Consider the following 26,188-nt stretch of genomic DNA (forward strand, 5'->3'; position numbering starts at 1 on the left):
GGAACAGTTACTACCCCTCTTGTACCCCTGATACCTCTTGTATCAGGTTCTTGAACCAAAAGAAATAACTTCACTTGCCCCATCATTGAAATGTTCCCACAACCAATGGATTCACTTTCAAGGACCCTTCATTTCAGGTTCTCAATATTCATTCCTTGTTTATTATGATTATTATTATTCTTTCTTTCTTTTTAGCATTTGCACAGTTTGTTCTCTTCTACACTCTGATCGAATGCTCAAGTTGGGAGGTCTTTCATTGATTCTATTGTGGCTATTATTCTATAGACTTATTGAGTATACCCACAAGGAAAGAATCTCAGGTTGTATATGGCGACATAATGTACTTTGATAATAAATTTATTTTGAACTTTTGAATGTTTGAATCAACTTGTATCACCAGAAAATCCTGTGGTACACTTCCTTGCATAATTGCTGGAATCAGATGATCCATGTTTAACTCTTAGCTTGTTTACGTAGAAAGATAGTTCAAAAAGTCTGGACTGTGTTCATAAATGAGATGTTACTAGTACGGCTGGTGAATACTAACTCAGTGTTTACACTCCTTTCAGAACACTAGTTTGGCTGTAGCATTCATTGCAGGAAGATAAAAACAGTGAATGAGAGAAAGAAATTTGCCTTATCTAAGAGACACAGGATAACATCTCCAAGTGTACTTTTCCCCATTTACTCATGTTACTTAAAAAGTATGTATCCTTTTTCATTAATGTGAGCAAAAGGAAGAAGCAACACTCTCTGGTATATCACGCCAGCCTTTTGGGAGTCTTCGATTCATCTTTTCATTTTTAGCATTGTGTAAAGACAGCAGATTCTACAGATGTAAACTTAGAGCAGCTGTACTACATAATTTTTATCAGTTTGGAAGACATCTGAATCCAATGTAGAAAATCAGAAAGGGATCACTTTCCAGTGAGCTCAGACTGCTGAAGCACAATTGCCTTAATAAGGTTTCGCATTTTGTCTTTAATCTTTTTAATGTCAGCAGAAAGCTGACAAGACAATTGGCTCTCTGCCACCACTAAAATTTAACTGCTACCTGCTAGGGAGTGATAGGGGAGATGGCAGAATAATTTGGGACTGCTGTCCTCATACTGTTTCAAAGAAGCTCTGGTCTCAGACTGGTGCTATCAATATAACAACAGTCTTTCACTCCAGCCAAACAATTGCTCACCTCAATCACTGCTGCGGCAGTTCGAGTTTAAACTTAAATAAAATTCAAGTTTAATTGTCATTCAGCCTTACACATGAATACAGCCAAATGAAACAGTGTTCCTCTGGGACCAGGGGTGCAAAACACAGAAACAGAGTCACACTCAGCATACTTCACACAAATAATTACGATAGCAGAGAAACATACAGTTGCAAATAATAATATAAAAATTAATAATAATATAGTGCAAGTTACCGAGTATCAAGGCTTGCAGATTGACCGTGCATGGATATTGTCCTTGAGTCATGTTTTTACAAGAACAGCCGCAGTAGTTCCTTAAAACATGAAGTGCAGCCGCAGATGAGGAAAATCCAGCTTGCTCTTCCACTGAGCAAACACTAGAGGGCAGCACCGACAGGAGGGGCCAGCCCACAACCCAGTGCAGAATCCAGTGGCACACAACCAGGTTTGGCATCTCTTAACTCAGTAGCCCCAACAGGCAACCCCAAGGCATATGAAGCACCCAGGACACCTTCAACGAGCCGCGTCTCAGAAAGGCAGCGTCCATTATTAAGGACCTCCAACACTCGGCATGGCCTTTTCTCACTGTTACCATCAGGAAGGAGGTACAGAAGCCTGAAGGCACACACTCAGTGATTCAGGAACAGTTTCTTCCCCTCTGCCATCTGATTCCTAAATGGACCTCAAATCCTTGAACACTACCTCACTTTTTTTAATATATATATGATTTCTGTTTTTCTGCACGCTTTTTAATCTATTCAATATATGTTTACTGTAATTGATTTACTTATTTATTATTTTTTTTTTCCTTCTATATTATGTATTGCATTGAACCGCTGCTGCTAAGTTAACAAATTTCACAACGCATGCCGGTGATAATAAACCTGATTCTGATGGAGGAGGCCTGGTGTGCATCATAACCGAAGTCAAGCAGCACTCCTGCCATCGGATCGGTCTCGCCAATAAACCAGTGAATCAGACTCTCAGTATTCCACACTACTGATGTCCACTAAGGTCTTGCGACCACAACAAATACCTCTGAGACAGTCATCCACACCATCAGTTGGATTGTTGGTTTGAAATGCTGAGCTGCAAATTGGAAGGACAGTGGCCTTATTTGTTTGAACACTTTAAGCATTTATTGTATTAGAAAGGCTTAAGGTTGTACATTACATGCAAAGAATCATTTAATACCAAAAACAGAACACAATGTTAAGTAGTATTTGATTAATAATATGTTACATGCAGTAGGTTGACGATTAAGTGCTTATTTAGCAGAGATTTGTAGATATTATTGCATTACATATTGTGACCAAGAATTTAGTGCAGCGTATTGAACTATTTCCTAAAGCTGTCGTAAAACTTATTCAAAGACGTTTTCAGCTGAAAGATATAAAATATTGAGCAGCTGCAGTCGACTCAGTGGAATGTGAGATTGGTACTTGGTGGCACAGTGCTGCTGGGATGGGGTTTGATGGTGTGGCTCAGGAAGGCATTAAATATCATTTCAGGTTGGATATTGTTGCAGCTGAACTGGTTCTGTCTCTGAATGAGAGAGATAGGGACCTTAAAATCAAAAGTAGTTGTGTTCCTGGGGTTTTTTTATGGCTAGCTTGAGGCACTTAATTCAAATTTATCAGTGCAATAAAATTTGAAACCCCTCCCAAAAATAGTGTCCAGAGTAGTCTATTGGGTCATAGAGTTATAGAATCATAGAACATCACAGCATAGAGACAGGCCCTTTGGCCCATCTAGTCCTTGCCAAACTGTTATTCTGCCTAGTCCCATCAACCCACACTTGGACCATAGCTGTCCGTACCTTTCCCGTCCATGTACTTAATAAAACTTCCCTTAAATATTGTGATCAAATCCTCATCCACCACTTCTTCTGGAAGCTTGATCCACACTCACCACCCTCTGAATGAAAAAGTTCCCCATCAGATTTCCCTTAAATAATTCACCTTTCACCCTTAACCTTTGACCTCTAGCTCTAGTCTCACCCAATCTCAGTGGAAAAAGCTAGCATGCACTTACCCTACCCATACCCCTCATAATTTTGTATAACTCTATCAAATCTTCCCTCATTCTCTTACGCTCAGGTAGTAAAGTCCTAACCTATTGTATTTTCCCCTACAACTCAGGGCCTCAGGTCTCAGCAACATCATTGTAATTTTCTCTGTAATCTTTTAATCTTTTTGATATCTTTCCTCTAGGCAGGTGACAAAAACTTCACAGAATACTCCAAATTTGGCCTCACCAACATATTATACAACTTCAATATAACATCTCATCTCCTGTACTCAGCACGTTGATTTATGAAGGCCAACGTGCCAAAAGTCTGCTTTATGACTGTTGTGATAGAAATAACTGGTTCTTTGAGACTTGACAGTAGAGGCCTGGACACACAGTTTTAATAAGGAATTTATTATTAAAGGGCAAGTTGGGTCAACACAAGCAACTACAAAACACAGGAAGCGGTGTGGGGACAGGGTACGGTTACACAAACAAAGAACAAGGGAAAAGCACTACGACAGCTATCCCCCTTGACCTTGGATAGCTGCGGCTCCCTTACCAGGACAAACAATAGACCTTCCCAAACATAAATCAATGCACTTACCTTCAATAAGGTGGTCTGTAAGAGAGACCGAGCCAGGGCCAAGTCTCACCTTTTATAGCATGGGGCTGGGCGCGATAATCCAATTAAGGTGACCAATAATTTAGGTGTGCATTGATTAGTTGGGAGGGACCAAATGTTGATTGGCATGTGGTGTGTCCTCCGTCCAGCCAGGTGGCAGTGCATCTGTCATGTGGCCGGTATCTCTGGATACAATGACCCTATCTACCTCTGACTCCACTTTCAAGGAATAATGGATCAGTATTCCCAGATCTCTCTGTTCTACCGCACTCTTTAGTGTCCTACCTCTCACTGTGTTAGTCCTGTCCTGGTTTGTGCTCCTGAAGTGCAACACCCCACACTTGTCTGCATTAAATTCCACCTGTCATTTTTAGCCCATTTTTCCAGCTGCTCCAGATCCCATTGCAAGCTTTGATAGCCTCCCTCTCTGTTCACTAAGCACCACCCAATCTTGCAGCCATCTGCAAATTTGCTGACCCGGCTTACCACATTATCATTGATATAGATCAAAGTTCAAAGTAAACGTATTATCAAAGTACATATATGTCAGCATATACAACCCCGAACCTTGAACAGTGAGATTCATTTTCAAATGACAATGGACCTAGCACCAATCCCGGCAGTACACCACTAGTCACAGGCCTTCAAACAAAGAGGCAACCATCTATTACCACTGTCTGGCTTCTCCCACAAAGCCAGTATTGAATCCAGTTTATCACCCTATCCTAGATGCCAAGCTATAGACCTTTCTTGACCAAAGTCATTTGGGACTTTGTCTTGCTGAAGCGGATGTAGTCAATATCCACTGCCTTTCATTGATCAACTTTCCTGGTAATCTCTTTAAGCTCAATGGGATTGGTTAGACACAACCTACTATGCACAAAGCCATGTTGACTATCCCTAATATTTACTTAACTGGTCCTTTAGAATACCTTTTGATACTTAAATAAACCAGAAGGCTAGAATACTTTGTGCCGTTGTGGAACCATAAAAACCATTGTTTTTTACATAGGCCAATCTTGGCTTGCCTAGAGCACCTTTATGAAATCAGTTAATCTTTCAATGTAGTTTTCATTTTCAGAAAATTAGATTCTGGGCAGTTTCCACTCCCACTCTAGCCACTCTACTGTGTCTCTGTTCTTCAACACTGTTTCAATGAAGCACAAAGTATTTTCAGACATTGCTAAAATTCAATTCCTACTAATCCTGGTCTTTGACTAGCAGTTCATCCGTGATGTTTTGTGTCTCATTGCAAGATATCCCTGTATGTCAAACTACTCAGCAAATCATCCTGCAGCGGATCTCTGCCTGCAACTCTCTGAAACTGACATTAACGTGGTGTTAAAATGTGGTTCATGTTGATACCCTCATCATTCAAACAGCAGCTTTTGAGAGCACTCACTTCAAGTTCAAGTTCAGCTTATCGTCATCCAACCGTACACATGTACACTACCAGACGAAACAACGTTCCTACAGACCCAGGTGCACAGCACAGAACATATAACTCACTTAACGCAGAAAGTAACATTACTACAAATAAATTAACAAGTAATAAGGTGCATATGCGAAACAAGAAAAAAATCTGCAGATGCTGGAAATCCGAGCAACACACACACAAAATGCTGGAGAAACTCACCAGACCAGGCAGCATCTGTGGAAAAAGGCACATGGAAGGTCCCGCTGAAGGGTTTCAGCCTGAAACGTCGACTGTGATTTTTCCCCTGGATGCTGCCTGACCTGCTGAGTCCCTCCAGCATTTTATGTGAGGTGCATGTACAATACAAGTTAACAAGTAAACAGTTTTATAACTGCTCACTTTTTAACTTGTATCATATATGCACCTTATTATTTGTTAATAATGCCACTGGTGCTTCATGTGTGACGAGACCTGGATGGAGGCAGGGAGTTCAGTTATTGCATGGCTTGGGAGAAGAAACTGTTTCCCATCCTAGCAGTTGTTGTCCTAATGCTATGGCACCTCTGGCCTGATGGTAGGGGGGGTCAACGAGGTTGTTGGACAGTTGGTAGAGATCATTGACAATGCTAAGGGCCCTGCTTACACAGTGCTCCTGATAAATCTCTCTAATGGGTGGAAGAGGGACCCAGGTGATTCTCTCAGCAGTCTTTTCAACCCTTATTCCTGCTGAGTTCCTTTTTTTCCTGCACTAAGCCATAAAATGATATGCAAAGTATTTTGTTTCTGTAAACCCATCCATTATGTCAAGAAACTAACAGATAAATATTGAACAAGGATTTGGTGTTGCAATGATATTTATTTGGTGTGGCACTGTAGTGTAGTGGTTAGCTCAGTCACGTTCCAGCACCGGCTCCCAACCATCGAGCACATCTACATGAAGCGTAGCCGTAGAAAAGCAGCATCCATCGTCGAAGATCTTCACCACCCAGGCCGTGCTCTTTCCTCGCTGCTGCCATGTGGTAGAAGGTACAGGAGCCTCAGGACTTGCACCACCAGATTGAAGACAGTTACTACCCCTCCACCATCAGGCTCTCGAACAAAAGACAATAACTACACTCATTCTATTTCTGGTGTCCCCACAACCAATGGTCTCGCTTTAAGAACTCTTTAACTTGTTATTTCATGCTCTTGTTATTTATTTACACTTGCATTTCCACAGTTTATTGTTCATTGATCGTGTTTATAGTTACTGTTCTATAGATTTGCTAAATATGTATGTGGTGACATGTATGTACTCTGATAATAAAATATACCTTCAACCTTGAACTTTGAATTTTGTGAGATCGGGATTCGATACCCATCAGTGTCTGTAAGGAGTTTGTATGTTCTGCCCTTGACTGTGTGGGTTTCCTCTGGGAGTTCCAGTTTCCTCCTATATTGCAAAGCCGTACGAGTAATTTGTGGGCATGCTATGCTGGTGCCAGAAGCAGGGCTACGTATCCAGGCTGCCCAGCACGACCTGCACAAACGATCCACTTCACTCTATGATTCAGCATGCATGTGACAAATAAAGCTAATCTTTATATTCTAATCAGCTAAAGCACAAATTATATCTTGGTGACTGGTATTTTTCCAAATGAACATGTGAAATTTAATGACACATTTTTGTTCAGTTTACTACTGTCAGTTTTTCACTTCCTCATCACTTCATTGTAAGTTTTTGTGATAGCAAGCAACACATTTTCGTTCATGTCATTTCATTCAAAGGCAAGTTGCTGGGCCCAGAGAATCACATTTTGTAAAACGTTCATCACATTCTAAAGTTACTCAGTCTGGAGCAGGCTGTGACACTCCCCTCCACCCCCACCCCGCCATTTTAACCATGTTTTACAGGAGCACCATCAGGAGTATCCTGACCAGCTGCATCACCAACTGATATGGAAATTACAAGGCATCTGACCACAAGTCCCTTTAAAGGATTGTGAGGACTGCTGAGAGGATCATCGGGGTCTCTCTATCACCTATTGGAGATATTTAAAAGGAGTGCTGTACACACAGGACCCCTAGCATTATCAATGATCCCACCCCTCCCTCCGTCCAACAACCACTTTGACCACCCACCATCAAGCAGGGGGTACCAGAGCACTAGGACAAGAATTGTTAGGCTTCTTCCATCAGTCCATAAGACTTCTGAATTCCCTGCCACCATCCAGGTCTTATCATTAATGAGGCACCAGTAATGCTATAACTTTTTAACTTGTATCATATATGCCCCTTATTATTTGTTAATTTATTTGTTCTAATAATATTTTATGTGTTAAGTGTGTAAGTTATATGTACTGTGTTGTGCACCTTGGGCTGTATAGGGACATTGTTTCATTTGGCAGTGTACATGTTTAAAGTTGAATGACAATAAACTGAACGAGTTTGAATTTGAACTTCAACATACTTCAGGAAAGTGCTGCAATCAAATGGCAAATGCAGACACGAAACAGTGACAAGTTGCAGCCATTGAATGGTTAAACGCAAGCATTTTAAGAAAGTGAAGCAACAGTTTAATGAAAGTTGCAGAATGATACTTAAACGTGAATTAAGTTTTACTAAACTGTCTGAAGCATTGGTCGATGACACAGGGATGTGGTGTTTAAAAAGGATGTAAATTTAAAGTTTCTTTCCTATTCATTATTTCAAAATACAGAGCTGTTATGCAGGTCTCTAATTTGATTATTTTGTGTTTAACATTTCCACAATCCCCAGTTGGATGGACACTTTCACGAGACTTTGTCTATTAAGATCAGGTACCAGAAATGCTGCGTGACTGTGATCGTTTCCGTCATGTGCTTTAATACACGGTGAGGGACAGTGACCTCATTTGGGCAGTGGTGAGCATGGTGACAAATTGGCTTCCCTTTCCTTTCCGGTTCCATATCCTCACGAGCCTGTTCGAAGGTCACCACACTTCACTGTTTTCACACCAAATCCTTCAGGGAAACCTTTGTTTTTCTTTTGTTCAAATGGTCCTCAGTTCCCAAGGTTCAGACCAGGAAACACCACTTTTGGCACATACACTGAAAAGTAAACACTAATAGTCTATTCGAAAGCAAGATAAATTATGCCAGGAATGTTTCGGAATACAGCATAAACTTAAAATTATTATGCAGAGCCAATATATAGACCATCATTACCACGAACAGACCACCAATAGAACCACCTTATTTTGGCTTCCAGGCTTCCAATAATAGGTAAATTTGATTCAACAAAATAATAAAGATTATTTCATGGGTTAGGATGAACAGAGATGTTCCCATTTACCCTGTGAATAACTGATTCTCCCATCTCCAGTCCCTATCTTCACCCCTGGACTAACACTAAGGCACTATAGTCAAGGCAAACATCCTGGAATTCAGAATGCTGATTCCTGCAATAATCCAAACCCTGGCAAATGAGGCTTCCGGACCAATTTTTGGCTGGCTTTGGGCACTGTGTAGAAAATTCTGGGCCTTAATAAAGTTCCACCCCTTGACTGGGCTGAAAAACAAAATAATTCACATACTTGCTCTTTACTTCCTTGGAGTTATAAAATTATTAGCATTTTTAAATCATGCAATAATAACATATGAGAAAAGTAAAATTTTAGATGTATAAATGTTATTTTTAACTGAGTGATATAATTGGTTAAAACATTGTGGTTTCTTTATATGAGATTTAGGTTTCAGATCTGGAATGAAGAAAGAAAAGGTTTCCCTCAAAAGGTCAAAAGCAAAATTAATATGATTAATATCAATTGAGCCTCTAATGAATCTGTCTGTGATTTAATACCAAATTAACAGTCCTTCACATGCATGCTCAAGTAATATATGGGCAATTTCACAACCAGGCAGCAGGGGGCACTTAATGCACATTGTTAAGGAAGATCAGAGTACCTTTGGTCTTTAAGTGACTGTGACCTGGAAGTGCTTCCTGCTGGAGGACCAGCTATTTTTTACACAGTGCCGCAGCTAGTTTGCTCATTGTATTACAGGGGTACTTATCCAGGGACCTTCACTGTTACCACGGAGACCTGAATTCGAAACCAACCATGGACAATGGAGACAAATTCAGTAAAATACATAAACCTGGATTGAAAAGTAATTACCAGTAAGACTGACCACGGAACTGCTAGATTATTATTTAACCATACGTTGCTCAGAGATGCTCTCTAAGGAAGGAAAGCTGCCATTTTACCAAGTGTGGCCTGTACTTGGCTCTACACTAATAGTTATGGGGCTGATTCCCAATGGCCTCCCCAAGATAAAATATTTTACCAGTGATGCCCAAATCCAGTGAATAAAGTTCAAAGTTCAAAGTAAAATTTATTTTCACTGTACATATCTGTCACCACAGACAACCCTAAGATTCTTTTACCTGCAGACATGCTCAGCAAATCTTTAGAATAGTAGCTGACAATAAAATAAATATAGCAACATTCTTTAGCACTGATGTTGCAACAATGATTGTAAAAAAGATATTTGTTAGCATTTTTATGATGTCAGACAGTGCTTTGGGGCTTCATGGTTTTATTCTGGACAGAATCAGGTAGAGAGTAACTAGTGTGGCCTGTTTGTGGCTCTGATGCATCATTTACAAATTACTGCTGCCCAGTCCTCCACATGCAACTCACTCAGTGAGAAAATAGACTTGGGGCACTGATTGTAGGGGAAGTAGGCTGTGGAGTTTGGAGAATGTGGTGATTAAAGGATTGTGATGCTTTTAGAGATACGTAAACACATTGCCACTTGACTCCTCAGGGAGTACTTTAATTTTTCTTTTCATTTGATGAGAGGATGCAGTTGATAGTGGCTGAGGAAACATGAGCAAGCTCAGCCCAACAACTGACTCACAAAGCCTTTCCAATATGTAAAGGCACAAGTTAGTGGGGTGACGGCAGATTATCCTTTAGCTGGATGTGTACATCTCTGGTAACAATCTCAAAGGTCAGTATCATGTGAGGCAAATATGTTTCATCCATTTGCACACTACCTATCAGCATAAATGTCTGTTTTCTTCATCTTTGTTATACGACAGCTATGGCGTTTTTGATCTACATGATATTCTACTATAATTTACCATGTCATTTTCAACAGCCAATTCTGTGAGATCTATTGTCCGCAGGCCCTAGACATATGGGAACACCACCACCTACAAGTTCCCACGCACTCTCCTGACTTGGTAAAATATCACCAATCCTTCACTGTTCAACAAAATTAATGTCAGGCTTTTCCAAATTCAAAGAATTAATTAAAATGAATGGTGGTTAAATCTTACACAGAACTCTGTGTACCGTTCAGAAAGCAATATTACTGCTGTAGAGGATCTAAAGAAGTTGCCAAAATAATTTACATGGTTGACACAGGAATGCAAAATACTCCTTTGAGGAAAGTAGTTGGCTTTCTTCTTGTAAGAGAGACGACGGTACATTAGCCTAATAAGAAAACACTAAAATTATGATGAGTCCAAAAAGAGAGAAAATATGAACAAAATTAGAGGCCAGTTTAAAGGAGATCCCCTCAAAAAATCAGAAAGAGAATGTTTGGCACCAGAAGGAGCAGCTGAGGTGAGTACCGTGTGGATACGGTGAAGGGAAAGCTGGTTAGGCAGGGAGGGAGGCAAAATGAATAGAGAATTAAGCTATTAGATGGGAGAAGCAGTTGAGCCAATTGCTCTGTTTCAGGGGAATACATTCAATGTAAGTGACTGTCATCATGCTTATATTCCATCTGGGTATTCTCCAACCTGATGCCATGGACATAGATTTCTCTAACTTCCGGTAATTTCTACTGTCCCCCCCACCCCACTTCCTTCTCATTTTTTCTATTCTGGTTCCCCTCTGTCACTCCTTCTCTTCTCCTCACCTACCCATCACCTCTTTCTGGTGCCCCTCCAATGTCCACTCTCCTCTCCTATCAGATTCCTTCTTCTTCAGCACCATTACCTCTTCCACCTGGTACCTCCCAGCTTCAAACTTCACCTCCCGCCCCCACCTTGCCCCTCAGCTGGCTTCACCTATCACCTGCCAGCCTGTACTCCTTTCCCTCTCACACCTTCTCATTCTGGCTTCTGCCTCCTTCATTTACAGTCCTGAGGAAGGGTTTCCACCCAAGAAGTCGACTATTTATTCCTCTCCATTGAGGCTGCCAGAGTTGCGGAATTCCCCCAACATTTCCAGTGTGTTATCAGACCCAATTGTCTTGTTTACTGTGAATCAGTTTATGGGCTAAATCAAACGAGATCTTCCTTATGTAGGGAGCGTGTGTCCGCTCCGGTCTTATCTAGTACTCATCCTGCATCGCACCTATAGGGGGCAGCAGGACTCAACTTCTACAAAAATGAAGCAGGCAACCATCTGGAAAATTGGGTGATTGATATCACAGAAGCTTGCTGCAGAACAAATTCATAAATATTTAATTGATTCAGATTTTATTTGCTGGTAACTCCTCTTGGGCGAAGTAAATGAGAGCTCTTTTGTTTGGAGTTCCCCATCTTGAGACCTGTAAATAGATTCCAGACGATAAAGGTGTTGAGCTCGTGCCATGTGGCAGGCTGCAGTCCCATTTGATTGACGGTGTATCTGCAAGGGAGGTAGCGCCAGAAGCAAATGTTTACAGAACGTTGTAGGACACCTTGTGGCCTGAACAATGGAGAAATACCCCTACTGAGGGGAGGGTCAGGAACTAATGACAAAGTGGGAGTTCAGCACGTGAAAGAGTACTCCAACACAGAAGCAGGCCCTTTGGCCCATCTAGTCAGTGCCACGCTATTGTTCTGCCTACTCCCATCGACCTGCACCTTGACCGCGGCCTTCCATACCCCTCCCATCCAAGTACTTGTTCAAATTACACATCCACCACTTCCACTGGCAGCTCATTCCCCACTCTCACCTCCCTTTGGATGAAGACGTTCTTCCTCATGTTTCCTTAAATATGTCACCTTTCACCCCTAACCTATGATCTCTAGTTGTAGTCCAACCCAACCTCAGCGGAAAAAGCCTGCTTGCATTTACCCTATCTATACCCCTCAAAATTTTGTATACCTCTATCAAATCTCCTCTCATTCTCCTACATTCCAGGGAATAAAGTCCTAATCTATTCAACCTTTCCCTATCACTTAGGTGCTCAAGTCCCAGCAACATCATTGTAAATTTTCTCTGTATTCTTTCAATCTCACTGATATACTTTATGTACAGTAGATAGGTGACCAGAACTGGGCACAATATTCTAAATCAGGCCTCACCGATAACTTATTCAGCTTCAAAATAACATCCCAACTCCTTGAGGCTCCTTGTTCTAGGCGCACACTCACATGCCTGCACGGATTGACAGACCTTACAACTTGACATCAAGTCCAAGATCAAGAAGCCTCTGTATGGTTTCTCTGACGTGAGCGACGTGCTCCTCCATGGACTTCGAGAAAAGTAGGATGCCATCCAAGCAGACGGAAGTGTACTTATGGAGAGCATCCCAAAACATGTCGTTTATAAAGGCCTGGAAAACTGCTGGTGCACTCACAATGCCAAAGGACATGACCGGGTACTCATAATGCCCTGACGGTGTGTTGAATGCCGTCTTCCACTTGTCACCCTCCATTAGGTGAACCCAGTTTAATGCACTCTGCAAGCCCAGCTTCGAGAATACTCTTGCCCCTTGGAGAATCTCAAAGGCAGCTCATGAATGGAAGAGGGTAACGATTCTCGACCATTATGCGATTCAGTCCTCTATAATCAATGCAAGGCCACAGACTCCCATCCTTCTTCAGATACAGTCCTCTATCCCTAGATAGAGCCTACAGCCTGTCTACAGTCTACAGCCTATGTCTATGTCTACAGCATCCAGTCCCCAGTTGACTCTTGGATTCACAGGTGTAGTATTGATGTGACTTGGACACTGCTGTAGATTGAACAAACACGTTTGTTCAACAGACTTCCATTTATCTTACCTATGTTCTGACATCATAGGCACTCTGACCTATGAATACTCACACAATACATTACATCCCCCTTCTCAAGATTTTTTTTTACAACACTGTGAATTGCCAAAACAATGCCTCTAGGTATGCCTTTCTTACATTGCAACAGCCGTGACATAAACTAAAAAACATCTTAACTTCTTATACTGTATTCTACATTGTATCTTACAATACTAACAGCAGAGTATTTTCTTTTACTAACATAGACTAGTAAACCTTTTATTTCACACCTTGGAACTTATAACATGTGTGATTTTGCCTCAAACTGTGTGAGACTGTAGGTAGATCTAGTCTCTGTATCTAGCTGGAAGTTTGACTTGTCTCCCAGACCGTGTGTAACACAACTGTGACTGTGCTTGTCCTTCATCAGTATCAGTCTCTCGAGTGACCTCGGTGTCTTTGCGGTCTGCATCACTCTTGGTGTTGTTTGTTTCCATGTCTGTATCTGTGGAAATGTCCTGTGCACCTATACGTGGGAACTCCCTCTTGCCTGTCTTCAGCAGATGCTTCCTGTTCCTCCTGTAGACTCTTCCATCCAGCGTGTGAACTATGAAGGATCTTGGTTGCTGATGTCTGTTCACAACCACAGCTGGCTGCCAAGTGTCTCCTCTCTGTATTCTGACATTTTCACCTGTATGCAGATCTGGCAACTGTCTTGTATGTCTGTCATAGTAGCTCTTTTGCTTTATTTGCTTGTCATGTACTTGAGCATTACTTTCAGTAGAGTTGTGGATGTTGGCAGTTTGGACTTCAGACGATGTCCCAGCAACAGCTGTGCAGGAGAGAACCCCACACCCTCAATCGGTGTGTTGCGGTATTCAAGCAGAGCAATGTACGGGTCACCGTTGCTGCTTTGTGCCTTCTTGAGCATGTTCTTCACAGTTCGCACAGCTCTCTCTGCTTGTCCATTAGACTGAGCGTGCCCTGGACTGGAAGTAACATGTTGAAATTCTCAGCTTTCTGAGAACCCTCTAAACTAACCACTGGCATATTGTGGACCATTGTCACTAACGACAATATCTGGAATACCATGTCTTGTGAATGTTGAACACAGCTCACACTTCTGGATCCATATTTTCCGGTTCTCAGCAAGATTACCTTATAGGCTTAAACTTGACGGTGGCTGTAACTGTGACATCTTTTACGTGTCTTCTCTTCCTTTTTTATTCGCGATTTCTTCTGACACCATGTAGTATTGATGTGACTCGGACACCGCTGTAGATTGAACAACCACGTTTATTCGACAGAGTTCCATTTTTCTTACCTGCGTCCTGACGTCATACGCACTCTGACCTACGGATACTCACACAATACATTACAGCAGGCACTGGGCCTTCAACTTCCCCAGTGGTCTTGCAGAGATTCACAGCTCTGGCCTTCAGAACTCAAATTCCAGACTTCCGATTGACCTCTGGAGTTCGACCCACGACTCGCAGATGATGACAAATGAAGACCCTGGATGATGACCTGGACTTTAGGCCTTGAACTCCCAAACTCGCTAATGATGGGACCCCAAACACTAGGCCTCAAACTCCGGTCTCGCTGACCTAGGGGGTGAACAGCCCTTGTGCCTTCTGTCTGCTTAGAACTCTGATTCTGGAATATACCAATGATTCACTGATCTGGGGAGGGGGCGTGGGGGTCACAAACCCTTGCTTCTTGCTTATCAGTCAGTTCGACATCTGACCACGTCCATGTGCTGGCCTTCGAATGCAGATTGGAGGCTAGTACTCTGGCCTCTCATCTAATTCCCCTACATTCCTGTGCCTAAACCCTAACCAGACCCCTAACTCCCCTCTCTGTATCCAAAACCATCCCTATGAACCTAAAAGCCAACTATGTCTCAGCTATGACCTTGACAGGTTGGTGCTTTCTTGACCAGAATTCCCTTTCCTGGACAATTTACAGTAACATAGCTGTCTTGCCTGCCAGGTAATCATTCTGACTATGACAACACTATCTTCAATGGCCCAAGACTACTCAATAAAAAATTTAAGTTTATTAATTGCATTATGTTTTAGTAATAGTATAAGAACTTGCTTTATTTTAATTACCTACGAGGTCTGTACACATTTAATATCAAGATCTATAATATGCTGCATGTGAATATTAATGGAGAATATCAGTTATGAATAACAGACTTATTGAAAAGGAAGCAACAAAATTAATTACATATCGCAGTCAAATGGATGTACACGTTCCAAAAGCTAGAAAAAGTGAAGCTTTATTTACATTTTTATATGAATTAAAGAGTGTGCTGGCATGTGCAGCAAGATGTTGAGCAATTGTACGCGTTGGTGCAACTTTTAATTCATGTAACAATTTAATATTATGCTTGGAGGCAATTATATTAATAATGCATGCCTTAAAACACATATTTTGCATTATTTAAGCAGCATATTTTACTGAAGTTCAGATAGATGTGAGTGTTCCTACATTACCCATACAAAGGGAATAGGTCTTAGTGCAATAGTGCAAAATAGGTGCCAGCAGATTGATTGCCCGTTTTATACATGTACCAACTGTTGTTAGTTTGAGTCAACACACCAGATCTGTTATTGTTCATCGTGCCAATACACAAAGATAATATTAACCCCAAGTAGTCTATATTCAAGTTTGGTACGATACTGAATAAGCAGAAACTATTCACCTGTGAGAGCTGAAAGATGTGCTGCCACATTGTTCAATAACATATTAACATGAATAGGTAAGTTTCCAATGTTTCAGCAATTCTGACATAACTGATGAGGAAATTACAGCTGGTTTTATCACTGAGAATGAACTAACCATGTGGGTAGTAAGGAAAGGAAGATCTCGTACCAACTCAAACATCAATCCAGTGCCTCTGTGCTGGACTTCTGGTTCACTTTCAGCAGGAATAATGTTGCTGGTAGACAGGAAGAGAAAATTGTGATGAAGCAAGGACATGGGTAAATAAAAAGGCACAAAATGGACCCGTAGAACATAGAACAATACAGCACAGGACCTGGCCCTATGGTCCACAATGTCATGCCGAACCAGGATTATGTTGATTTTACTGAGTTGCTGCTCTGCAGGAAGTTTGGGGTTAAGGAACTTCCCCAAATTTCTTCAACATTAGGTTAAAGAACTTCTTTATACTTGGAAGTGTTCTGATAAAATCTTAAATATTATGATAGGGAAAATTATGATAGACTGTTTCTGTTGGTTGGAGCTTGAGTGGTTCACTAATCAATGAATGCAATGTATTTACTTTGGTTCTGAAAAGTCAAGAACAGAGTATTTTAAAATCACGTCAAAGCATTTAGATCACCATCCTTCAGGAACTTTGTACGTAGATGTCCATGGGTATAGAAAATAATCAAAATTGGCAAGGAAAACAGGCATTTGTGTGATGGTATTGAGTTTGTTGTGTTATGCCGTTGGCCCCCTCCTTTGTGAAAATCGCAAGAACCCTAGTTAAGGGGGGTCAACTGACCCAAAAGGAGAGAGAGACCATGTTCTCCCAAGAAGCAGAATGAAGGTGACCTTGACTATTGTCTCATGGAGACCACGTGAAAAGCCCTCGGGCAAAGTGGGCTGGTTGAGAGAGAGATCGCATTACCTGCAACTTGATTGACACCTGCGATCCCGTGAAGAAGTATAAAGGCCGGTCTGAGGGGGGGAAACCCTCAGACGTACCCAGGAGACACCAAGGAAACACGATATCGATTCCTGTGGGAGCAGGACGCCATGTTGAAGGAAGCCACGTGCGTTAGATTCCGAATTTGAATCTGTGGTTAGAACCAACGAAAGACTGCTTTAAAATAACAACGGGGAAGTCTGCTCCCCTGATTCCAAGGATTTGCTCTGCCAAGACGACGGGCAAGTGTTTATCTTTTCTAAATCACCTCTTTCTCTCTACAACGTGAAAACCCCAGCGGTTCCCAAAAAGGAAAAGCCTGCAAACTTCTGAGTGACTCTTTATATTTCCGTTGGACACAGTATTAACCCCTAGACAACTGTAGAGCTTATTTCTGATTGATTATGGTTACACCGGTGTTTTAGATTGAGTTTTGACGATGTATATGATCTGAATGTTTTGTATTAACCATACGTGTGCCCTTTTTGAATAAAACACTTGAAAATAGTAGCATCCGACTCAGCTGATCCATCTATCTTTGCTGGTAAGTTACCTGGTTACGGGGTTTCGTAACAAGTGGGGGCTCGTCCGGGATTTGAAACCAAATGGGAGGGTCAGTGAATTGGGCTGTAAGTCCAAACTTAAATCTGGTTACGCAGGTAGCCAGACGGGAAACCAGCAAAGATGGATGTGGGTGAATTTATGAGAAACCCGACGGTAGAGGCGCTAGGGAAGGCTACAAAATCAGACTTGGTAAATTTGGCGCAGACGTTAGACCTCACAGCGGTGAAGCCAGCAATGAAAAAGCAGGAAGTGCGAAGGGTCATACAACAGCATTACGTTGGGAGGAAGGTGTTTGCAGCTGAGGATTTGGAAAATATCCCCGAAAAGAGATTAGCGAGTGGGACAGATCAGGCAGAGTTGGAGAAAGCAAGGCTGGACCATGAGCTTAAAGTAAAGCAGCTTGAAGTAGAAGCAGCTGAGAAGGCTGCAGAGAGAGAGAGAGCTGAGAGGGAAAAAGAAGCCGAGAGAGCTGAGAGGGAAAAAGATGCGGAGAGAGCTGAGAGGGAAAAAGATGCAGAGAGAGCCGCGAAGGAAAGGGCTGTGGAAAGAGAGCATGTGTTCAAACTAAAGGAATTAGAGATAGAACGGGATCGTGAGCTCCAGCTAAAGCAGCTAGAAGCAGAAGAGAAAGAGAAACAAAGGAGCCATGAATTGGAGCTGAACAGGCGAAAGCAAGAGCAAAGAAATCAAGGGGAAGAGAGAGAGGAGGGGTTTGATGTTAGCCGGGCGTTGAGGTTGGTCCCCCCGTTCGAGGAGACGGATGTTGATAGTTATTTCTTGATTTTTGAGAAGGTGGCAAGGAATCAAAAGTGGCCCAGAGAGCAGTGGGTGGCGTTGTTACAAAGTGTGTTACAAGGGAAGGCACAGCGGGTATATGCCGCGCTGCCCCCAGAAAGGGATGGAAATTATGCTCAAGTAAAGGAGGCCATTCTCCGAGGTTACGAGTTGGTACCTGAGGCGTATAGACAAAGGTTCCGAAATTTAAGAAGAGGGTGGAATCAAACATATACCGAGCTAGCCCATGAGAAGGGTGTGCTCTTGGACCGTTGGAGCACAGCTGAAAAGGTGGCCGAGAACTATGGGCGTCTCAGGGAGTTAGTTTTGATTGAGGAATTTAAAGGTTGCGTTCCGGAAGAGATCCGAATGTATTTAAATGAGAGGACGAATCAGTCCATCTCAGAGATGGCCAGGGTCGCAGATGAATATGCCCTAACCCACAAGACAAAGTTTTCCTCGCCACAAAGTTACCCGAGAGACCGTCGGAATGGTAGGGAAAGTCCGCCAGCTGAGGCGGAGATCCCGCCGGGAGCTAGCAGAAAAAGTGAGGATAACAGACAGGAAACCTGGAGATCTCCTGGTTTAACCTGTTTTAATTGTGGGAGGGTGGGTCATATCGCATCAAACTGCTTTGCTCCGAGAAAGGAGCCAGAGAGGGAGAGAGCAGCGACCCCTATCGGGTGTGCAGTGGTAATCAGGAAATGGACAAGAGGGCCCCAGGTAGATGGAGTACCGGAGGGACGGGAGACATTTAGTTCCGAAGGAACCGTGTCTTTGAGGGAAGGGGATCCCCCCATCCCCGTACGAATTTGGAGAGACACGGGGGCGGAACTATCGTTAATTAGCCGTAATGTGTTAAAATTCGGCCCTCGCACGGGCGAGGTAGCCCTGAGAGGTATCGGGAACCAGACCGAGGTCGTGCCTTTGCATAGGGTCCTTCTCGATTGCGAGTTGGTGTCGGGACCTGTGGAACTAGGAGTCCTGCCGGAGTTACCGGGGGAGGGCGTGGACCTCCTGTTGGGTAATGACCTCGCGGGTGGGAAGATGGGAACCGCCCTGATAGTTGAGGCCCCGCCCATGGAGTCCCCGAGCTATCGCACATGCGCGGTCACTCGCAGCCTGTCGAGAGCGGCGGCTGGGACAGCGCGCAGTTTGAGATTGGCCCAGACGTTTTTACCGACCCTACACCACGAGGGTTCAGAGAGTGGCAAAACGGAAGGTAGTAAAGTAGAAGGGGGTAAGGGCGAGGAGATAGCTCCCCCCTTAGTGAAGAGAAAGGTCCTAGAGGTAGGAAATAAAGATGAGAAACGGATAAAGCTGTTAAAACGTCCAGAGTTGGATGTGGTTGATCTGTCTGGTTTGGCAGAATTGTTTGGAGAAGTTGAGAGTTCTAAAGATGTTCTCGATGGTCCCGAGAGTGAAATGAGGGCAGTCTTAGAGGAGAAGGGTATCCTTGCTGTGGAGAAGTCAGCTGACATGGCCGAGGAGGTTGTTTCAGCTCTCAGGGTTGCACCTTCCCCAACAGGGGGCTGCCTGGAGAGTAACTGGAAGGAGGGGGGGACGTTAGAATTTGAAAAAGGTACGGGTGTTGAAAGCCTGGAAGAGGCCAATGTCCCGTTTGAGTGTGTCCAAGATGGGGATGCACGTGGTGCTGAACCTAGTCACGGAACTCAAGGGAAAGGGGAATGTGTAGTTCCCAAATTGAATGAAGAAAATTTAAAGGCTGGACTGATATCAGAAGCAGCAACCAGGCTACAGAGACAATGGCTTGGTACCACAAAGCCTGTGAATCCATTACAGGTTGAGTTGGAAGGTAAAGGGGCCCCACATGCTATTGTTATTCCAGAGTGTGGTGTGAAAAGGCAGAATTTGAAATGCTGTCTGAACAAAGCGGGATCGCTTGCGGATCTTAAATTGGAAACTAATAGCATGACGGGTCCTGAAGAGAAAAACGACAAATTGCCTAAAATTAAGGAATTGGGTGGTCTAAGTTTGGAACACGCTGATAAAATAACTCCTATGAAAGGAGCGGGCGAAAGCCTATTTCGCCAGGGTGCCCAAGATCGCCACGAGGGAATTAACCGGAAAAGAGGCGAGGGTTAATGGGGACGCGATTTTTAAAATAGCAGAAGCCGGTTTTAAGGGATTTTGACAAAGTATGTGAATAATAAAGACAACACCCATGGAAGCTTGACTGTTAAGTTTGAAAGTAACATAAAAATTTGTCTTTTGCATGAACCTTTGTAGATGTATGTAAGCTAAGATCACACCTCCTTAGTTATGTTGCTGAAGAAAGCAAATAAATAAGGTGGTTATTGAGCTGAAATTTGATGCTACCAGGCGTTAGTAGGGCACGTGAGGTTAAGGTATTAAAGAAAAAGGGGCACTGTACTTGTTACCTGTTTAGATACTGACTTGAATGTATAACAGTAGTACTCTGTGAAGAGAAAAGCTTGTGTAGTATGTAGAAAAAAAATCCTGTGTCAACCTGTTTTTAACCGCTGGTTAAAAACCCCTTATGGGGGGAGGTGTTATGCCGTTGGCCCCCTCCTTTGTGAAAATCGCAAGAACCCTAGTTAAGGGGGGTCAACTGACCCAAAAAGAGAGAGAGACCATGTTCTCCCAAGAAGCAGAATGAAGGTGACCTTGACTATTGTCTCATGGAGACCACATGAAAAGCCCTCGGGCAAAGTGGGCTGGTTGAGAGAGAGATCGCATTACCTGCAACTTGATTGACACCTGCGATCCCGTGAAGAAGTATAAAGGCCGATCTGAGGGGGGGAAACCCTCAGACGCACCCAGGAGACACCAAGGAAACACGATATCGATTCCTGTGGGAGCGGGACGCCATGTTGAAGGAAGCCACGTGCGTTAGATTCCGAATTTGAATCTGTGGTTAGAACCAACGAAAGACTGCTTTAAAATAACAACGGGGAAGTCTGCTCCCCTGATTCCAAGGATTTGCTCTGCCAAGACGACGGGCAAGTGTTTATCTTTTCTAAATCACCTCTTTCTCTCTACAACGTGAAAACCCCAGCAGTTCCCAAAAAGGACAAGCCTGCAAACTTCTGAGTGACTCTTTATATTTCCGTTGGACTCAGTATTAACCCCTAGACAACTGTAGAGCTTATTTCTGATTGATTATGGTTACACCGGTGTTTTAGATTGAGTTTTGATGATCTGAATGTTTTGTATTAACCATACGTGTGCCCTTTTTGAATAAAACGTTTGAAAATAGTAGCATCCGACTCAGCTGATCCATCTATCTTTGCTGGTAAGTTACCTGGTTATGGGGTTTCGTAACAGTTGACCATGAAGTTCTAAGCCCTATTGGATATGGGCAGCCACAAGCATTCTCACTAAAGATAGATTATTCTGCAACTACCCAATCTTCAAAGACTATCTCACTTCCCTGTTTATTCTCCACGGGCTTTTAGCTGCCAATGTCCAACATTTGTCCCCTCTCCTACCAAGGAGAAGATATTTCCAGCTAACAAACTAGCTCAAACACAGTTCATTTATTTTCTGTGATATATACTTAAATCTAAACTACATTCTTAAAACATGTTTAAAACTCACAGAGGATTTCTATCTTAAATATTTCCAAATTACAAACCTTTTTTTTAAAACACAAAGCACAAAGGCTTTCCAAAACACAGGTACAATTCCTATAAACTAAACATACCAATGATGCCAACAAATAAATCGTTGATTGCAGAATCTGAAGCCAGAGGAATGGATTCTAGTTCATCCATGTTTCTTTCATCTTCTTGAGGTTCCTTACTCCATTCCTAATCACCCTGAGCTGCTTTTGACATTTATACCCTTTTTCTGGCACCTGAGTGACTTCATGCAAGAATGATATTTACACAAACGGTCGAAAAGCTTTTTGGAGACATAGTTACCAGCTACCAACTGTTAATGTTGTAAAGCTAACTTCCTTGAGTACATAAAACTTCCAACATTAATAGATCAGTTATTGATATGCTAAGTGATTGTTTTAACTTCAAACTGATTACTGCTTTCCATTTACATTTTAAGAATTTACGACAAATGTAGTTGGAATTTCATTTACAATTCTTTGATCTCATAAGTTGTATCTGCTGGGTTTAGAAAGCCAAACTTGGCAAAAAATGAGACCAAACTCAAGTGCGTGCTCTAAGTTTGTCTGCCTTACCTATTAAACCTTCAACATTGAAATAAATGCAGTTTAACTACATAGTTCTTTCCCTGCCTTTAATATGTACATTGCTATCCTGATTACAAGACTTGTTCTTGCTGGTTACCGCATTATCTCCTGACTTGCTCCTGTGTAGAATCCCAACTCTTGCCAATCTAGTTTAAATCCTCCTGTGTAGCCCTAGAAAATTACCCTGCAAGAATATTGTTCTACCTCTGATTCAAGTGCAACTCATCCCTTTTGTGCAGGTTGTCTCTACAATAGAAGAGATTCCAGTCGTCCAAGACCTGAATCCCTACCCCTTGCATCAAGTCCTTAGCCACGAATTCTGAACATCACAGCTAAGGAAGGAGGATTTGACTTTGAAGGATTTGAAGGAAGGAGTTAAGATGGCGCTAAATGGTGACTCCTTTGCTTGCACCTTCGGAAACATTTCCATCTTTAATATCTTTATTTTTCTCTTTCCGGGTTCTTTTGAAAACCCTGAGCTGGAGTTACACGCAGACTTCGGTTCTTTGCAGGAATGGGACCTGTTGGCGGGGTTTCAGGACTGGCCTTTATTCGACGTGCCAAGGGTTCGGCCTGAGAGTCCCGCTCATATTTGGAAGCCTGAGATCTTGGAGCTCTGGAGATGGGCGGATCGAGGGTTGGTGTCACGGCTGGAGACCTTGTGTTATCGGGGGGTCCGGAAAATCTTTTACTGTGGGCCTGAGACCCGAGATCTTCGCAATCTTCGGACACAGAACTTGAAAAAAGTGGCATAACGGATGTTTAACATCATAAACCAGCGGGTTGTTGTTATGTCTCCCGTTCGCTGTGAAAATGGGGGACACCTCCCTCTCCCTTATTAGGGAGAGAGAGAACCTGTGGTTTGTTGAATGCTGGAAGTCTTTGGGGTAACTGCAAGTCTGTGTCTTTGCTATCGCTTTGCTCACGCTTCTGCTCGGTGGTGGTGCTGATGCTTGATTATTTTTTACCAGTGGGGGGAGGGGTGATTGCTGCTTGCTGCCACTTACGCGTGGGACGGGCGGAACTGGGGGAGGGGTACTTTGGGGTTCTCACGTTTAACTGTCGTTCATTCTTTGGGGCACTTCTCTGTTTTTGTGGATGTTTTGCGAAGAAAAAGCATTTCATGGTGCACATTGTATACATTTCTCTGACATGAAATTGGACCTTTGAGCTTTTGAACCTTTGAAAGGGATTTATACGTTCTCCCTGTGACTGTGTGGGTTTCCTCTTGATGTGCTCATTTCCTCCCACAGTCCAAAGCATTCAAGTTAGAGTTAGTAAGTTTTGAGCACACTATGGTGGCACCATGGTGAACTGTCCCCAACATGTATTTGGACTGTGTTGGTTGTTGATAGAAGCAATACATTTCACCGTATGTTTCAAGGTACATGTGACAAATAAAGCAAACCTTTTAATCTTTACAAAAGCTTTAACTTGACTCTGCTTAGTTAATCCTGATTTGGGCAGTTTACCTTGATATGTTTTTGGATCAGCATCTCTGGATGAACAATGGTTGGAAATTAGCCAGCAAATGTAAATAACTGCATCAGTTTAAGCTTGAATAGAATGTCCACATTGGATAATTTGTTTAGGGCATAGACTCTACAAATCTCTTCCTGTCATGTCACCTCAAGCAAAACTCAGAAACCTTTCAAAGTGTAACCCTTTCTATCTCATGCACGATGCCTCTCATCCTCATACTTTGCGTTCCACAACTCTAGCTGCCTCCTGTTTCATGCATTGCAGCTTTTGTTTGGTATCCTTGTTGCTGAAAGAACTCTTCAAACTTACTTGAAACCTGAAAGCAAATAAGAGTTTTCAGTCAGTGCAATAATATTGATGAATTTGGAACTAGAATTGACACATTAAATCCAATTAGTTCATGGACTCTGCCCTCTCTTCACATGCAGTATTCTCATGCATTTCCCATGAATTCTTGTGTAATAAAAATGTAGTTTTATAATGGTTAATTTACATTGCCTCCACAAATATAATTATGAAGAATATAAGAGAATCTTCAGATGCTGGAAACCTTGAGCATAACATAAAATGCTGGAGGAACTCATTAAGTTAGGCAGCTTCAATGGAGGGTATTAAACAGTCAACATTTTGGGCCAAGACCCTTCATCAAGACCAAAGAAGCCCTGATGAAGGGTTTCGGCTGGAATCATTGATTTTTTATTCTCCCCCATTGATGCTGCCTGACTTGCTGAATTCCACCAGCATTTTGTGCATAATTATAAAGAAGCACTTGCCATTGATATCTCTGTGTAAACTTATTTGGGGTCAAGATTCATATTGAGACTGAATTCTCAGGAACATTTGGATATTATTTTTGCTCATATATGTATATTTAGAAATATAGAAACATAGAAAATCTAGAGCACATTACAGGCCCTTCGGCCCACAATGTTGTGCCGATCATGTAACATATTTGCTTAAAGTGCCCTGTTCTCAATTTTTTAAAGTCTGTTTCTGTGTCCAATCTCAATTGAAAAATTAAACCTTATCTTCATGATGAAAGTTTTCTATTACCTTATTTTCTGATTGAGCTATTGAAAGATCTTGAGTGAACGTAAATTAAATGTGCTCAGGTTTTGATGGTATAAATTATAATTGAAAGGATAAATATTTGCAACAGTAAACATTGAATGTTATGAGGAATGATGGGGAATATATGGCTAAGTCAATTTTATTTTCGCAGTCAACTTGCACAAGAGAAACTGAAAGGACTCCTTTTGCACTGAAACATTGTAAGAACACTTTGAAAAGGATTGCACAGAACTAATTATGCCAGTCATAATAAATTTTCTAGAAAATTGTTTTTGCCATTCTAAAGGCTCAGCCATCACATTGTTACAGCACATTACAATGTAAATGTTAGCAATTCAGATAGTGAGGCGATAAGTATTATTAATGTTAATAATATTTTAACATGATCTATGCAGTATGGCATTTTCTTCGAACTATTTCTGAATTAGCTGCAGTAGCTGTCAGGACAAACATTTTCATAGGGACCCTCAAATTTGTAAAATCAGAGTGTGTTTTTCTGCATGATTTTGAAAACTTACTGGATATTTGTCAGCTTATACCAAACAGCCCCAATGGCACAATGTTCTTATAAAGTGTGAGGATTTGCTGTGTCTTTGAGAACGTGCTTCAATGAGCAGGAATTATTTTTACAGGAATAATGGAAACGTGTGCATTTTCTTTCATATATCATTCAGAATGATTGCAGAACCAAAGATTCCTCCATTGTGTGATCTAAGCCTGACATTTTAGGTGGACTTTTTGTTTATCTCCTATGCTACATTGGAAAACGGACTGTAATAGATTACCAATGCTGCACTTTAGTAGATACATATTGAACCAGCCATAGCCTTTCTCTTAATTGGATCATTCTTGCAGGCTTGATAATATAAAATATATCATCATGTTGTGGGGTGGAATAGTAAATCTTTGCATAATGTCATCAGTGGGCAACAATTTCTTGTGTGTTATTATAAAAGGGTGTGTGTGCAGTGTAATGAAGAATGCTGAATAGATGTGATTGATCTTCATTTCTAAATCCATTCTGCATGCATGTATCAGCCAGGACCCTTGGGTGGCACTAGTAATTCACCATCTTTCATTCAATTTATAACAGTCCAGAGCAAGGTTATACCTCTTTCAGATTCAGATTCAGATTCAGTTTATTGTCATTTAGAAACCACAAATGCAATGCAGTTAAAAAATGAGACAACGTTCCCCCAGAATGATATCACAAAAGCATATGACAAAACAGATTACATCAGAAAATCCACGTAACGTTTGGC

Source organism: Hemitrygon akajei, chromosome 5 (assembly GCF_048418815.1).
Source record: "Hemitrygon akajei chromosome 5, sHemAka1.3, whole genome shotgun sequence".
Lineage (NCBI taxonomy): Eukaryota > Metazoa > Chordata > Chondrichthyes > Myliobatiformes > Dasyatidae > Hemitrygon > Hemitrygon akajei.